Source organism: Alligator mississippiensis, chromosome 5 (genome assembly GCF_030867095.1).
Source record: "Alligator mississippiensis isolate rAllMis1 chromosome 5, rAllMis1, whole genome shotgun sequence".
NCBI lineage: Eukaryota > Metazoa > Chordata > Crocodylia > Alligatoridae > Alligator > Alligator mississippiensis.
In genome coordinates, this window is record NC_081828.1 from 214506316 (window position 1) to 214523442 (window position 17127).

Below are 17127 nucleotides of genomic sequence, written 5' to 3' on the forward strand. Positions count from 1 at the left end.
TTGTACTGCCAAAGAACGGTGCGCATCGTGGGGAGATAGAAAGGGGATGGACTGGAGGGACTCCTGAGCTCCCTCCTGGCCTTGCGTGATTGTGGGGAGGAGAAGAGCCAGGCTCCTCAGGGGATAAGCTGATAGGAAGGCAGGCAGATTTACAGGCCAACAAAGCTTGCTGCAACAAGGATGAGAAACACCCCGATGCAACCCTCTCTTGCCCCGCTCTGCAGTGAGCATGTGTTGCAATGGGAGCAGAGCAGGCAGCTCAGGCAAGGCCCCTTTCACACCAAAGGATCCAAAAGGCACCCCCTCAACTTCCTTTATTTCCAAGACCTGCTGTCCTTTGCAAGAAGGATGCTGAGCAAACCCCTGCCCTGTGTCCTTCCACCACGCCTTGCATCCAAGAAGCTTGACGTATTTCATGAGCAATAAATAACCCCTGTGTTAAAGCCAACAGGCAGCAGAGCAGCTAGGAGTCTACCCCCACCTCTGCCCCCGACTTGTTCTCTATCCCTGGGCACATCACTTAAGATCTATGTCCTCCCCTTTCCACATTTTGTCTGTCTTTAAGGCAGGGACTGGTTCGCCTTATGCACAGAGCTCAGATCCCAGTCTCAGTCAGGCCTGGGTGCTACTGGAACAGCAGGCATTAAGGTAGGTAGATATTATTATTATTATTATTATTATTATTATAGATTTACATGATTTATTATAATTATGATGGATTATTATGGATTTACATTATTTTATAGATGGGGAAGTCAAGATATACTATTTTATAGTAATCATTGATTTATTATTTTATAGGTAGGGAATTCAAGACAGAGGGTGGGGAGGTGACTGGCTCGCCATGTAAATCAATGGCACTGCTGAACTGGTATCGCTTCTTTTCACAAGTCAGTGCCATATCCCCAAGCCCTGCTATCACCAGCTGGATTTCTGTGGAAGACTTAGGATCTTAGAAAAGAGGAAACCAAGGTTGTCAGCTTGCAGTTAGTATCAGAAGAGGTTTTCAAAGACACAATGATTTTTTAAAATTTTGTGTCTCAGGCCAAATCAGCCACTTCCGACTTCCATCGACTGAGCAGAGCTCAGTTGTTCAGGTCTGTGTGATGCTACCACTGGTAAGTATCCTGTCTCCCAGGCATCCTACATGCAAGCCCCAAGCCTGGAGGCCTTGGGGTTCAGATGCCCCGTAGTCTCACTTGCCCCTAGCCAAAAAGCCATAGGAGCAAGCTAGAGGGAAAGCCCGAGAGGAATCCCCCATTGCCATAAGACATGTAGCCGAGATCCTCCCATTGGGAGGCTTTAGCAGACTCCCGCAGTGCAAGGGGCAGATCTCCACCCTCAACTACACCAAGTCATTCCAGGTCAGGAAAGATAGGGACCTTCCCTTCCAGGTACAGTAAAACCCCCTTGGGCCAACACCATCATTATGGTGCATCCCCCGAGAACCCCCTGGGCTCTTAAAGCAAGAAGCAGCTGCTGGAAATTCATACCTTGATGCAGCCATGCAAGTGGGAAGGCGTGAGCGTGAGAACCACAGGCCAAATGCCATCCCCCTGCTCCTACACAAGGGAACTAGGTGTGGGTGGCCCAGTTCTGCCAGGTTTTAAGGCAATTCCCCTTCCACTGCCCATGCTGTTTAGATGCTCAGCTCATTGGGACTGTGAAGTTCCCCTCTTCCAGCAGGGCTGAGACCCTAACAGAGCTGAAACATGGAGCTGGGGCATATAGCTCTGCCTTCCCATGTGTAAAGCCAGCTGAATTGCTGTCTGGCACCCCTGGCTGACTGGGCTCATCAACCCACTTGCTTTGTCTTAACTCGGGGGCCGCAAAGGCTGGACTCTCACCAATGGCATTTTTCATGGGCTTGAGTGGATGGTAAATCAGTATTTATGGGGAAGAAGGGTAGCTGTAGAGCATTCACATGCACAACTGGGTACCAGGAGGGGCCAAGGATGCTCAGGGGTGCTGGAAGGATGACAAGGGACAACACACATCACACCTTTCCTTTGCTGCTACACAGAGCAGCACTCCAGGTGAAGGGGTCAGGCAGCGACGGGTGTGCGCTGTGCACGCCGTGACAGCTAGCATGGGAAGCACTCTCCTTTCCCTTGGATCCTCCTCAGGGCTTTGTTTTCGGGATAGGCCTCAGTGTAACAGAAAAGGTCATTTTAGTACTTGTTATGGCAGTAGCTGCCAGTCACCGCTATGGGCTGAGTCACAACCCCGGGTTTCTGCAACATTTTTCATTTTGTTGTATAGTTGCCTCTTCCTCTGCCTCCCTCCTCACTGCCCTGCTCTTCCCTGGGGATCTCTCACATCCTCCCAGACCTTAATTGCCAGCTCTTAACTGGATATATAAACTGACTTCCACTTATAACTTTTTTCAGGACTGCATCCACTAATCCTCATGCCCAGGCAGCGACTGAATGAAATGCATTTAAAGGGCCAGATACCACATAGTAATTCGACTGAGATTTTCAAGTGGAATGGTATGAAAACAGCGCGGGGTCAATCCTCTGTCGATGAGCTTTTGGGATCAATGTATTGTTGCCGTAAAGCAGGTGCAGGGGCAGGAAGCAGCATGGTAGCAATAGGGCAGGAAGCAGAGCAGTATATCAGGTGGGGAAGGGGCTCGGGGTGGGAGGTGGGAAGGGTGTGGGGCTCATTTGTGGTGCACCTGCCAAAAATAAAGGTTGGCTCCCACTGCCGTAAAGGGTGCAAGGTGCAATAACATCTGGTGCTGCATAAATGCAGTTTCCACACTGTGGTTTCAGGGCTTGATGGTATCAGATCAATCACCTGTTTCATTTTCCTTCTTGCTGCTGGTATCATATTAAGATAACCAGGGACATTCATGTCCTTAAGGGCTGGCCCTGCGTTCTTTGTGCATTCGAATCCCAGTTCCCATAGGCAGTTTGTTAGCCTGAAAAGGAGATGAAGGAGCCCACCAAGCGGGGCATGATCCTGGACACGCCACGCAACACATCCTTGATGGGAATCTCACGTTGTAATGTTGCATGCACACGCAGGGGCTGGCTCAAGCAAAACTCTTTGTGCCACTGCCTACTTGGCCCCAGTCAAACTCCAAGCCCCAGCACAAAAGCCGCCTGTATATACTTGCAGAATCAGGCCCTTAGCTACTCATGGGAGTAGAGAGGTTGATTGAAATGTGATGCTTCGGTAAGTTGTATGGGACCTTTCACGTGATTAATGTCACTTATGAGAACCAACGTGAGCTGTCTTTGGCTCCACGAGTCCTGCATTTACAGCTTCTGACTAAGCCGAGCAAAATTCACTGATGTATTTATTTATTGGCTCTCTGTGTCACTGTTTCCAACAAAGGCTTAGGGCATGTGCAAAATATAAGGAAAAATAAAACGTGCCAAAGCAGGGAAAGTATGAAAAGATCCCTAACTTCAGATTCAGGATTGTGGGATCTGACTCCCTGACGTGTTCCCTCTCCTGCTCCCCCTTTTCTTTTTGGCATTATTTTTAAGTAACAGTTTGGAGCAAAACCACCCGCAAATAGCTCACAGGAAACTAGAAACTCATCACTAAACAAGAAACTCTGGAGGTTTCCAAACAAGTCCTGTAACAGGCTTCAGATAAACTCCTTCCCACAAGAGGTTTTTTGCTGGGTTGGACACCGAGTTAAAAAAAGTTCCAAATTTTATTCTTTACTGGACCTAAGCTAAATAAAATTTCATCGGAAACAAAAGCACCATCCCCTCGGCAGATTAAAGCTGGAGGCTCGGTCCTGCCTTTGCAGCACAGCGAACATTTAAAGCAGGAGATTTTCATGCTGCCAATCAGCTCTGGATCGAAAGCCCCGTACGACTGAGATCTCTTCTATTTATTGGCAGATGCATTTCTTTTATTTCTTCGAGCTGCAGAATCGCTTCCTTTTATCGGCATCTCTTTTGTGATGAACTGATTAGGAAAAAATCTACTCACTTGGTGTTGTTACTCCACATTTGCATCATTATTGCACCTCCGGACCTTCATTAGAAACTGGGATCCCAGAAATAAAGAACAAAAAGGAAGTAAGCACAGATCCCCATCAGCTCAACCAGTGGTTCTCCACCTTTTGAGAGTCAAGTCACCCCTCGATAGACTCAAGGCACTCCTTGGAAAATGCCAGGTCTTCACTTTTGACTCATTTTTTCGACAACAGGAAAAAAAAAAAGAGCAAATTATTGAAAAAATTATTGAAAAAATTATTCTATTGCAATAATCTCAGAAGACCACAACAGGTCAGACTGTTTTTAACCCTAGGGATTTCTATTTGAAATCTCTGGGTTTTATCTTGTGAATCGTGTTTGCACACCTAACACTGCTGACATGGCATGGTGCCCTGGGGCACTGGTGAAAGGATCTCAAGGCACCTTGGGGTGTCATGGGACCCTGGTTGAGAGCGAAGCACTAGCTGGGTGCATTTAATATCAATTGACCTAATACATCACCTTTACAGCGAGGTTGTGAGATTTCCCAGCTGAGTTACAAGAGACCTCAATCATCTGCAAATGCCTAAGGTGTAAGAAAAGGAGGAGGAGAAAGCCCCTGGTAGGTTTGCCAGAGACTTGTGCTAGGAAGGATGCTCTGAAAAATAATCAAGTGACATTGCATTAAATGCTTGTCAAGAAACTCTCACAACTGGGAAAATCAAGTGGCCTGGAGCTGGCTTTGGCCAGATCAGATGCACACGCATAGCACGTGGGACCTGGATCTGTGCAATGCAAAGGGAAAAGGGCAACAGAGCTTTTCTATCTGCTCCCCCCCTCCCGCCCCCAAAATCAGGAACAGCAAATCAACCCAAGCAGAACAAGGTGTTAAAAAAAACCCCATCACAAGTAGGTTAAGTGTTGACAAGAGATCCAGGTCAATAAATAAACAGAAAAGCCCCACTGCTTCCAAAGCATGAATGACAAAACCAAAAGCTGGAGGAATACCAATAGCATTTCCCCCATTTTCATCACAAAAGGGGAGGGCAGGGGGGCTAGGGGGAGAAGATTTTTAACAAGCCAGCAGCCTGACTTTCTCTCTCTCTTCCCTTTTTTTCCCTTATAAACAGAGAGGACAAGAGGTCATATCCCCAGGGTTTAAAGAGACAGCTCTCCCCTTTGGAGGGAGGAAGGCTGTGCTCTCAGACTGTTTACAAATTAGTCAAAGTTATGATGTCTTAATATAGTGGTAGGGTGGCCACCTGTCCCGGCCTTTGTTCCAGCTAGGCAGCTTGCTTGGCCTGGGCTTCCTTCGCCGATCAGGCTCGGTGGCTGCTTTGCAACAGGAGCGTAAAAGGCTGCAGATTGCAACTGGAGCGGCTTCATATTCACGTTTGCACTCATGCAAACAGAGGCACAGAGCAATAGGGAGCGAAGCTCAGCTCTGTCCGCAGGCATGCAGGATACCCACCGAGTACAGCCACCTGGGACTTAGGGCTGTGACATTGGCAGCCAGAGGTCTGCAATTGGGACCTCATGGCAGGCAGGTGATGTACTGTACAAGGGCGGACTGGCCTTAAAATCCCCAAGGTTTGGATGCGCAGGGATGCCACTGGTCCAGAAGCCATTGCGGCTGCATCGCTTTGTGTTAGCAATGCCATAAGGCAGCAGTTCCCAACCAAACTCTTAACAGATTGCGCACCGCCAATTTAAAACGACACAACCTTAAGTACCACCAGTAAATTTTTGTCATATAAAGTAATATATCTGTTAATGTGCACCACGGACAGGTTGTCTGCGTCCCACTGGTGCTACGTGTACTGCAGATTGGGGACCGCTGCTTTAAGGTTTATAGAGTGGCAGCAAATGCAGGAGGATCTTGTTAACTGGTTTAGAAAGGCTGGCTGTGAAAGCCCTGGGAATTTAGCAGAGACATGATGCTTGAAGGTCCTAGAGAAAGAAAAATATCACCCTACAATCACTTATTATTAGTGCCAGTGATATTGCAGCAGCATCCAGCTGAATGTGCTAGATGCTATATGTTAGGTACCCAGGTTTTGCCCCCACTTTGACTCTCCTATGAAAAATGCACCCTGTTAACTCTCCTATGAAATGTGAACTTTTATTTCTACCTAGGAGAACTTTTACAATCTTTTCTCCTATGCCTAGAGAAAGGTGTATGGGCCTGAAAGCTTGCAAATAAAGACTTTTTTTTTTGTTGTTGCAAGAATCTAGTTGGTCTTAATAAAAAATATCACCTCTACCGCGAGGTCTGATTCCTAGGTGCTGTATGCACCCGTTGACTTGACAACATCTCTGCCATGTGACTGCCTTCAGTGCTGAAAACACAGCAGGACGTGACCCCAGAGCTTCCCATCAGTGGGGTGCAGGGAGCAAATCAACAGCACCCCACCACCTCCAGCTGATTTCTCCTCAAGGCACCTGTGTGAAAAAGAGCAGTTTTGGGGGCTGGTAAGGCTCCTTGCTATGGAAATGTATTAGATGAGATCTCTGCCCTGCTTAGCTTTCTCTCTAGGTGAGAAGCCCCAGTGGGACCAGCGGGAAAAACCTCTGACTCTACAGGGCTATTGACTTAGTAAGGAGTGAGTAGAGGCCCTGTTTGCTTTTCAAGGAGTTTTGCCTGAGAAAGGAGCCTGAGATAAGGCAGTCAAATGGAGCAACCTGCTAGGTCCGTGTTGGTGGGGCACAGGCATTCATCTCGCTTGCAGGCGCCGTGGGGTTGATGCCCTTTGCAAAGGATACGGCTGCAAGTCCCGGAGAGAGGCGCGGGCAGGAATAGTGCTGCATTCCCCAGGGTTTTCCAAGCTGTGGGAGGAGCAGCTGTGTGGCTCCCCAGGTGAGCCCGGAGTTGGCTCCTCTCCTGGGATCCCCGGCTCCCATCTCTCCCAGCCAGCCCTGGAGAGGAGGCAGTAGACTTAGCCAGACTTAACATTGAACAGACTGGTCTGAAAGCTTCATCTATCCAGGGAAGATAGAAATGCCTACTCTTAGCCCCCGCTAGGCATCTCCCTCCCCAGGCTTGCTCCAGGGATGGCTTCACTTCAAACCTCTCGCAATCCTGGTACAATCATTGCATCGCACCAGTCACAGGACAAGATTTGGAAGAGTGGGACTGGGGCTCCCATTCAGTCCCAGTCGGTGTGTCTGGGTGGGGGTGCCTATTTTCAAAACTTCTCCCCCATGCTCGATCAATATAAAATAGAAATCAATATAAATCATATAGATCAATATAGAAGACCACTTCTAGAGGATTTTCAAATGTGGGTCCTACAGCAGACGGGCTTTTCTACCACCCAGTAGTTGCCTGCTACTCTGCCTGGCCATAGCTACTGTCTGAATAACTGCAGACATAGCAGATGCTGAACAGCGACATGCTCAGCGGCTCGGGTACCCCCAGCCATCCTTCAATACTTGGCTGTTGTCAAGCTGTTGAGCGCTTGCAATGCAAATCTCCCCCTATTCCTGCCTTTCTTCTCTCTCTTCCGCAGTGTCCTGTGCCCTCTGGAGGCAAATGCCGCGAAATGCAACCCACAACACCTGTTCCCCAATCTGGCCATCCAGAAGACCTTCTAAAGACCTTCTAAAAACCAGCCCTTTATATTGTTGCCCATCCAAGGTGTTCAAGCATTGTGAATTGGTGGCCCACCCTGCCTCAAATACCAGCTAGACCCATCTGGTGGGTGCATTTGCACTCTGAACTGTTTAGAGACGAAGGGGAGCAGGTTTCCAAGCATTTATCTTCACCCAGTAAAGGCAAAGGGTGGAAACCAAAGTGGAGTTTTGTAAAGAAATAAGCCTCCAGCTCCTAGAGTAGAGGCAAATGCCTTTTATGAAGAGACTTGTCAACACAGCCGTAGAAACACACAGAGATGGCGCAGAAATAGCACCATCACCTGTATGGAAACAGGGCCAAGGCAGCTTCAAAACAAGCTTCAAGTCGCATCTCATGCTAAGTTACTGGACCTTTTAGGTTTAATTTTACATTATTGCCATTCTATTCCTGGCTATACCCTTCATGATTGTCCCTGGGACATTTATATCTTCCCCAGAGAGCTGCCTTTGGGTGGTTGTAGAGGGGCTGTGCATGAGAGTCAATATATCCAGAGTAATCTTGAAGGTTTTCCCTGGTCTTTGTCTACAACAGTGGTTCTCCACCTTGTTAGACTCATACTCCACCTGCTTAGATTGCAGGCACCCCTCAGACAAAGTCAGCTCTTAGCTTTCACAATCTTTTTCACTACAGAAAAATAGCGGAGGGAAGCCTTCTGTTGCAAAGAATTCAGAAAGGCATGAGAGGTCAGCAAGTTTCTAACCCTTTGGATTCCTATTTGAAATTTCTGGGTTTTCTTGTGAATCACGTATAGGTATTTGCACACCTAGCAGTGCTAATATAGTGTGATACACTACAGCACCCTTCAAAGGATTGCACGGCATCTCCAGGGTGCTGCAACAGCCACCAGTCTGATATCTGGATGTCAATGATAAGAGGAGTTTATGGCTGTCCTCACCATGTCTCCAACTTCCATGAGCTTTGAAGCATCTTCAGGTTCAGAGGGATGTGTGTTGTAGGATGTCTCACCAGGGAAGTAGCAGGTCTCACCAAAGCAGCAAGAGAAGGCCCTGCACAAAGGGTGCCAGGGAGCTTTCTTGTTTAAGGTGATGTTGGGTATCTCTGGACTACAACTTCCAGCGTGGACCCTCCAAGGGAATAACAGAGAGAGCAGACTGAGTGATGCCTTCAAAGTGATGGTCAGCTCTGGGGCAGGGGGTAGACACTATGAACCCGGCTGCATTCAAATAAAGGAAGTTGGGTGGAGCCATGAGGTCTCTCATAACTGCGGCTGGGGTCAGAAATATGGAGTAAGACACTGGGGAGGGAGAAGTGAAGGAAGAACCCCTTTAGCTGATCAGTGGGGAGAGACGGGATGAAGCAAGAGATCAGGGCACGTGTGCACAGATGAGCTTCTCATTAGCATCCAAACACCCCAGAGCTGGCTACACCAGTCCTAATCCCAACCTACTGGGCTCACCCACCAGTGTGAAGAAGCATTGTTTCCCAGTTGCATTCTCCATCATGGATGTGTCAGAGTCCTATAGAGTGAAGGCAGCCTTATTCATTAATCATTTACAGGACAACTGAGCAGACATGAAACTAGGGTCTCCTTCCCTGCCAGCCCATGCTAAAGGCTAGCAAAAGTCCTTTGAACAGATCCAAGGGGTCCTCTGCCATATGTGGATGGATGAGATCAAAAAACCTCCCCTCCCCGCAAAGGCTCCTAGATATTGCGGATGGATGGACTAAGAAGCATGGGATGTATTCTGCACAGTTCAGAAGAAGATAGACGCTGACTACCACACAACAGCACCTTGTCTTCAAAGAGAACGGGGAGCAAAATAAAAAGCAATTCAAGTCTGCAGGACCTGGCACTTCTGTAGCAGAGGGGACACTGAAGAAGCAGGGAAGACCTTCAGGATCGACTTTATGTTCTCGTGAAGGAGCATCAAAGCAGAGAAAAGGACATTTTCAACACGGGGTTAAGAGTCCATTGCACAAAACCTCTCAAGACCTTTCATTATTTGTTAAAAAGGGAGCGGAAATGGTAAGCCATGAAATGGAGGAGTCCGGTGACAAAGTTATCAAAGCTTGAGAAGCGTCACAAAAACAAAATGCTACGTTGGGCAACTGCCCAATAGACCGGCAGTGCAGTTAAGTACAAAGTGATGTACCCTGGGAGTGCCTACACAACCATTAATGCACCGTAGTTCTGGCTATTAAGTGTTTTTGGTTAACGAAGTACTAGATCAATGCACAGTAACTTGTGCTACTGCACAGTAGCACCAGGGCACGGGTTTTAGTGATGCTTACTGTGCAGTAGACTATACTACTGCACAGTAGCACCGGGGCACGGGTTTTAGTGATGCTTACTGTGCAGTAGACTAATAGATGCTAATATGCTACTGCGCAGTAGCATATCAGTACAGTTTTAGCCTGGCCCACTACTGCACACTGTTATTAGCCTACTGCACAGTTAGTGCCTCATGTAGATGAGCCCAATGAAGATTAACTTCTCTAAGAAGACCTTGGCCTCCATGGACACATGTATGTGCAACAATGGCCTAAAGTGCAAAAAACAGGATCCCAGAAGGAAGAATGATTCATGAAAGAATAGAAAGTGAGGGTAAAAATGCCATCACTAGATAGCCAGACAGTGTACCTGGAATACTATGTCCAGCTCCGGTCACCCCATCTCAAAAAGGTGATGGTAGAAGAGATTAAAAACATTAGGATTTCATCACAAGAGGTATAAGGCATAATGAATGGGACCAGAGTCGATTCAGCAGCTACAGTTTACCTTAACTTATAATACAAGAACAAGGGGAGACACAATGCCATTGAAAAGCAACCAACTTAGAGCCAATAAGGGAAACGTCCATATAAACAACCTGTTATTAACTTGGGGAACTTGTTGCCACAAAATACAGAGTTCAGTGATCTGGCAGGATTTTGGTGACAAAAGCAAGGTTCCTTGTAAATTTTTAAGTACGGTAGGCAAGAAAGCAACAGTCCTGAGTCAGGGCTGAGAGACACCTGGGTGATGAAATGCCAAGCCATACAAAAAGGTGTTGCTCTGGGTATTACTAAGTGATTTCCCCCAAGATTTTCAGGCATTTGAATGCATCTAAAGTTGGTTTCAAGCAAACCTGGGTCTGGTTTATGGCTGTGTAGTTCAAATAGAGATGGGCGGACGTGGAGGTACTTGGTCATGGAGACGGATGAATTTAGGTGAGCGTTTGGCATTCAGCTTCTTCTGTTCTCTTCTTTTGCTCATCCCTTTGGCATCAGATCTCAACAGAAGTCTAGGATCTGAGTCTGTTTCATTTGATTGCAGCTGCAATTACAGATCCCAAAGACCAGGGTCCCATTGGGTTAGACTGGTTTAACTTTCTAAACAGAAAAGCTATTTTAAATAAAAGAAAAGATGGAGTTTGGGCTTCTGAAACCAAACTCATTAAAGTGCCAGTACTCCATAATTTACCCCCAACATATTTCTGAAATAAAAAAACCATTAAAAAAACCAAGCGGTTGAGATTGCAAAAGAAATCCTTTTCTGACAAAATGTTTTATCACACAATCTCCCAACCAGACCTTACGGTTGTGAGGAGGCCTACATCTCAGGCCAAGCCCTCCTGCCCCGGTGTCTAAGCACTAGTTCAGGGCTAGGTTCAGTAGTGATGAGTTTTCACCAAGCGGTGGCCATGTTGGGAAGACATGCTTTGGCCCGGGTAGGTGCCTTGGTCTCCCACCAAGGCAGGGTTTTTTTCCATTTTGTACATAAATGCCAAGAAGCAACCCCTCGCCCTTCCTCTCCCCCCACATACAGTAACATGACTTGGACACAGCTTATTGCCTGTCATATTGAGTCCCAAAACTTCCCAGAAAGCTGAGCTCAGCTGCCAAGTCATGCATCACAGAGCTGCTACGAAGAAGGCTCAATCAGTTTTGGGCCCCCTCCTCCAGAAGGGATGTGGACAAATAGGAGAGAGTTCAGCGGAGGGCAATGAAAGTGGTTTGGGGGCTGGGGCAGATTACTGCTGAGGGAACTGGGCTTATTTAGTCCGGAGAAGAGAAAATTGAAGGGGGATTGAATAGCAGCCTTCAACTCCAGGCAGCAGGGTTTAAAGGAGGACGGAGCTGGACTGTTCTCAGCAGAGGCGGATGACAGAACAAGGAGCAATAGTTGCAGCAAGGGAGGTTTAGGTTGGATATTAAGAAAAACTTTCACAAGGAGAGTAGTAAAGTACTGGAACAGGTCACCCAGAGAGGTGGTGGGCTCTCCGTCCTTGGAAGCGTCTAAGACCCAGGTGGATAAAGCCTCGGCTGTGATGATGTAGTTGGGGCTGGTCCTGCTTGGAGCAGGGGGCTGTGACCTCCTGAGGTCCCTTCAACCCTCATTGTCTATGAAATAAAGAAGACTTCAGAGATTCCTTAGAGACCATCCCCTGCAAAGGAAGGCCCTACCTACAAGGAAACGCAAGGACCCAGCAAGCTTCTTGGGTGCTTCCAGCCAATCCTTGGCAAGTATGCAGGAGGCTACATAGAAGGTTTTTCATCAATCGAGGAAGAGAAAAGTCTTAGGCCTGCAGAGGCTCAACAACCCTGCTTGCAAGCCTTCTCTTCTGTGCTTCCCTGCCAGCTCCTTCATCAGAGAGCTGCTCTGGGGTGCTTCACATGCAGCCAGCTCCTGACTGGGCTCCCCAGGGCGCAGGGGCCCATTTCCCTGCTTGTTCCCTCTGAACCTTGCAGAGCTTCGGAGAAGGGTTGTGGGGGGTTAGACGCCAGATGCAAATGGCTCATTCTTTCTGCACCCCTACAAAAGACCCACTATCTTATGGCTTCCACAAGCGAGCAGATGAGGCATCATAAAACACCGCACTGCTTAAGCTGGGGCTCATTTAGACTTATATCAGCAATCAGCTTTGTCTAGTTTGGCTTCTTTTCAAGGCCATTTTCTCTCCATCTCCTGTCTTGGGATCATTCCTGCTTCCTTTTGTTGACAGCCTAATCCTGGATGCTGGAGGGCCCTGGTCTGTTGGGTTGGCCAACACTTGCTGACTTCTACAAGATAGTTCCTCTTACGGTGCTCAAATGGGGTCCTGCTAGCGTTGTCCATGGAGCACTGAGAAATGCTCTTGCATTTAAAATGCTAGGCTGGAAGTCAAAAGATCGGGGTTCAATTCTTGTCCCTGCTGCAGGACATCTGGAGCAACCTTCAAGGTCACATTATGGGTCTTCAGTCCTGCTTTGTGGAGGAGGGATGTTGCAGCTTCCTTTGCGTCATCTGCTTAGACTGTAGAGTGGCGCCTTCTCTCATGTCTAGTGCCAGAAGGCCTTGATCCCAAATGCTACTGTAGTGACGATGTCTGGGCAAGAGCACCATGCCATGTTGTGTGGAAATCCAACCAAGGAGCATTTAGCAAGCCCCCCCCCACTCTCTTTATCTAAGCCCTCTCAACTTCCCATAGATCAGAAGTCATATCAAGGCTCTAGGATGGAGTTAAGGTGTAATACAGCTGAGATGATCTATATAGGTTATTACTCCTGCGAGAAATACAGCACTAGAGTGAATGCCGTGGAGAGGTATAGACACATAACCTAGTATATTTTACTGGAGGAGACAACTGAAAGAAAAAACAAAGCCTTGAACTTTTGAAGTAACTTTAGTGTCCAAGGCCTTGGTCTTCAAAGGTGCTTAGGAGCCTAACTCCTAAGCCATGGGAATTTGGCACCTAAATACCTTTGAAGGCAATGAGCCCTAGGGGCTCCTCTGTGCAACAGTTGGCCAACACATACATCACATTCAACATGACTGCAGGTAGCGATGCACACTGGATGCGTGCTAATGGATCAGAGCAATGGTCCACCTTGTTTGCTATCCAGTCACCAAGAGCAGCCAGTAGCAAAAGTTTCCGAGGGAAAAACCCTGTTACTGGATAACCCCTGGGAGTATATCTTCCTAACAACCAGGCACAGTCAGTTGCCTCCGTTCCTGAAAGAAGAGGGTTTCTCTTTCTGACAGAATGCTTCATTAGGGTTTGATGCTAGACCTCTGGATGTCCTTGGGATGTCCTTGGGATCCAAGGACCAGCACAGCCTCTCTCTACACCCAGGTCACCCACTGACCTCAAAGCTACCTTTTCACAGATTGGCTATGTGATATTTGATTCTCCTTTCATTTTGATCCCTTCAGCGGAGTGGAAAGATTCGTATTAGTGATGTTCAGCCCAACAGGGACCAATTTAGGCCTGGTGCAAGGGGGCACAACATCATGTGGCATTAGCGCCTGATGTCCAGCTTCTTTGTCTCCTTAGTACATCCATTTCCTTGACATTTTGCAAGTATCTCCATCTGTGTGGCCATTTAGAGACAAGACGCTGTGATCACCCCAATGATGAGGGAATGAGAGTTCAATAATCTTCCAGATGAGCGAGGTGGCTCTTCACGGCCAGCTTTTTAGTCCAACTCCAGCCCAGGTGAGCATTGCTACATGCAGGGGACTCGAATGTCCCCTGGATGGATGCCCATGCCACAGCAAGCTCGTCATTTCAGAATTTCCTAAAACAATAGTGCGAGTCTCTCTGTGAATTATGCGCTGCCGACTTCGGTTGTGGTGTCGGTTTCCAGCATCCCATATTCAAGCCCGAAGAGACCAAGTCCTACGTCAAGTCTTCATGTGTTATTTGGCTAAGAGCCTGACCCCAGATTTAGACACCGCAGCGACTGCTTTGGAAACTACATTCAAGTTGTATGCATTGGCCTCACTCCTGCTGGGGCCCGAATCTGTCAGCCTCTTAAAACACTGTAATAAGCCCAGCAGCAGACTAGACTTTGGAGGACTTGCCTTCTGCGCTGAGCTGGAAGCCAACGTGCTCCAACATGTTGGCCAAGTTGCTCTGTCTCTGTCCACTCTTCATCCATCCTGGCTATTTGGACTGTGAGCAATGCAGGGTGTTGGGATGGTCGTACTCCAAGTCAATGTGGTGTCTAGGTTAGTACTGAAAGGCCCCACTGCAAGGTAACAATAATGAGCACATCTTGCACTGCAGATGGCATCATGCTTTGCTCTTCCTATCATTTTAAACATCTCCATACCCATGGAAAGCAAGATTTCACATGGCTGCAAGCAGATTATCTCATAGGCAACATGTGGCCTGCCAACCATAGACTGGGAACCTCTAGCTACAACAATCAGTAATAGCTTTAATGAGTGCCAGCTGTGAAGTGGGCACGCCTGCCACTTACCCCTGGCAGACAGCAGCTAAGAGATGCTTCATAAGGACTAGTTCTTCTGTGCCTTTAACTAGGCTCGAACCCATGACTCTGGGACTCTGTTGAGTGATGTGCCACAAACAACCAGTCCCTACTGCCGTGTTTAGTAGGAAACAGCCTCAATGAGGGGTTTATTGTTGGGTGAGAGTGGTGCCGTGTTTCCACTTTCCTTATTTCTGCTTGAGCTCACTATCACCCCCCACTTTTAACAGGGAGGGGGGAGAGGAGAGAGAGACACAGGATCACCCCACTTCCTTTGGAAGCCACATTTGAGTGTGACGTGACAAGTCAGGCAAGTAGCTGAGCCTGTCTTCATTTCCACTCCCGTCATCGGACAAGACTGGTGAACATCAATGGCGTGACCAGGACTCTCAAGTCAACCCTACCCTCGGTGCCTGGCAGATGACAGAATATATGGCTGCATTTGTGACCCTCTGAGATCTCTCGACCAGCCTTTGATAGAGATGTAGACAACCCGTTCTCCAAAAGGAGACACCACAACCTCCCCCAGCAGCTTGGCCCCGGGTTTCTAAGAGGAATGAATGTTTTTGCCAGTATCCAGCCCAAATCTTTGCTGCAACTTGGGCTGATTTTGTTTCTTGTCCTCCACCTGCCAGGACTCCCAAATGTGGGCAGCTGCTGCCACCTAGTGTTAATGGAGCAATGAAACCCCTTGCAAAAGAGCCGTTTCCTCCGGCATCCAACGTGGTACGGGAAGGACACGTATTCCACAGATGTGAGACCACCCCCAGCATCGGCAGCCCAAGCTTGGCCTGACCTCAGGCCGAACTTCATCCCATGCTAAAGAAATAAATGCAGCTCAAGATCTACACTTGAAAGTGCAGCCAGCTACTTGCAATCTTGTCATTGCCCTTCACTAGTCCCTCGAATGGCAGTAACTCATGCATTAGTGCCTGCAGCCTTAAGGAGTCTCCATGTGGCTGCCCATAGCTTCATCCCAGTGGCACCAGTACAGCCGCGTTTCAGAGGAGGATTGTAGGGGCAGATAGGCCGGTCACCGCTGCTCTGACAGCTGTCCCTACAGAGGCTGTTAGAGCTCAGCACAGCAGCGACCTGGACTTTTATTTGCAGTCTGAAAGGAGATGAAGCTGCTTCCTGGCTTCTCCTGTAGCAGCTTTTACCTGCACAAAATGGATTTAAATACAGAACTTTAAAAAATAAAGCATGGTGGTACCCCAATCTGAACACGCTTTAAAGACATGCAAATAAATTTGCTATGGAGGGGGTTTCCACATGAGGAGGGACTAAAGAAGCCAGGCTCCAGAGGAAAGCAACACAACTTAGAGATCCAGAAAACAGCACAAGTGAAGCAAGATTCAATGCAAGGATTATTGCGTCCAAAGAAAAGACTGAAGGAGGATTATGATTACAGCTTTCCAGAGCATGAAGGGTGGTTACAAAGAAAATAGAGATGAATTATTCTCTGCATCCAGAGGAGACAGGACGAGGAGTCAGTCTTATGCAAGATGGGAAGTTTAGGTTGGATATTAGGAAGCGCTTTCTGGCTGAGCCCTGGGAAAGATCCCTCGAGAGGTTGTGGGCTCTCCATCCTTGGAAGTTCAAGGGCAGGTTTGACGGACACCTGGCTGGGCTGGTTTAGACAGGGGCAATCTTGCTTTGAACAGGGGTTGGACCAGATGAGACCTCCTGAGGTCCCTTCCAACCCTAAAACCATGACTCCGTAATGCTGCCTTCTGTAGAGGACGGACCCATCAGCATGCCATGTCGTGATTTCAGTGAGGCCTGGGTAACCTGGCCATTGCTTTATATGATTTCATCCTCAAACGCCTGATCCTGCGAGCTGCTTTGGGAAAGATCAAATGCCCTAATTCTCTAGAGCTGTTCAAGCCTCCCAGAATCCAGCTTAGACCTCCCAACTCTCAGTTATTTCAATGAGGGCAGGAAAGGAGGAAAGGTGGATTGAAGTCACATTGATGCTCCTTGTTTTGTGGGAATACCCTGCTCAGAACCAAGAGCAAGGCTGCTCTATTTTACTTCTTTCCTTTCGTCTCCCAAAGGAGCTGAAAAAATGGTTGTAAGATGTAGTATGAGCAGAGCCCTGACTTGCCCCTTTTTGCCAAGGGCAGGAAGCAGGGCTAGATTGTCAGCGATGCAGGTAAGGACTGGTTTTGCCTTCTTTGGGCAATAGCACCTGGGTCCTGGCCTAGATGCAGAGTAATACAAACAATACAGCTTGTGCATCCTCCAGAGGCTGCTGCCAGCCCCTTGAAGTCTTTTTGGGTGCATCCACATCTGTCGCATAGCACAGCATAGCTGAGACCCTTACCCCCCAAAGTCTGGAGGGTGTGCAAA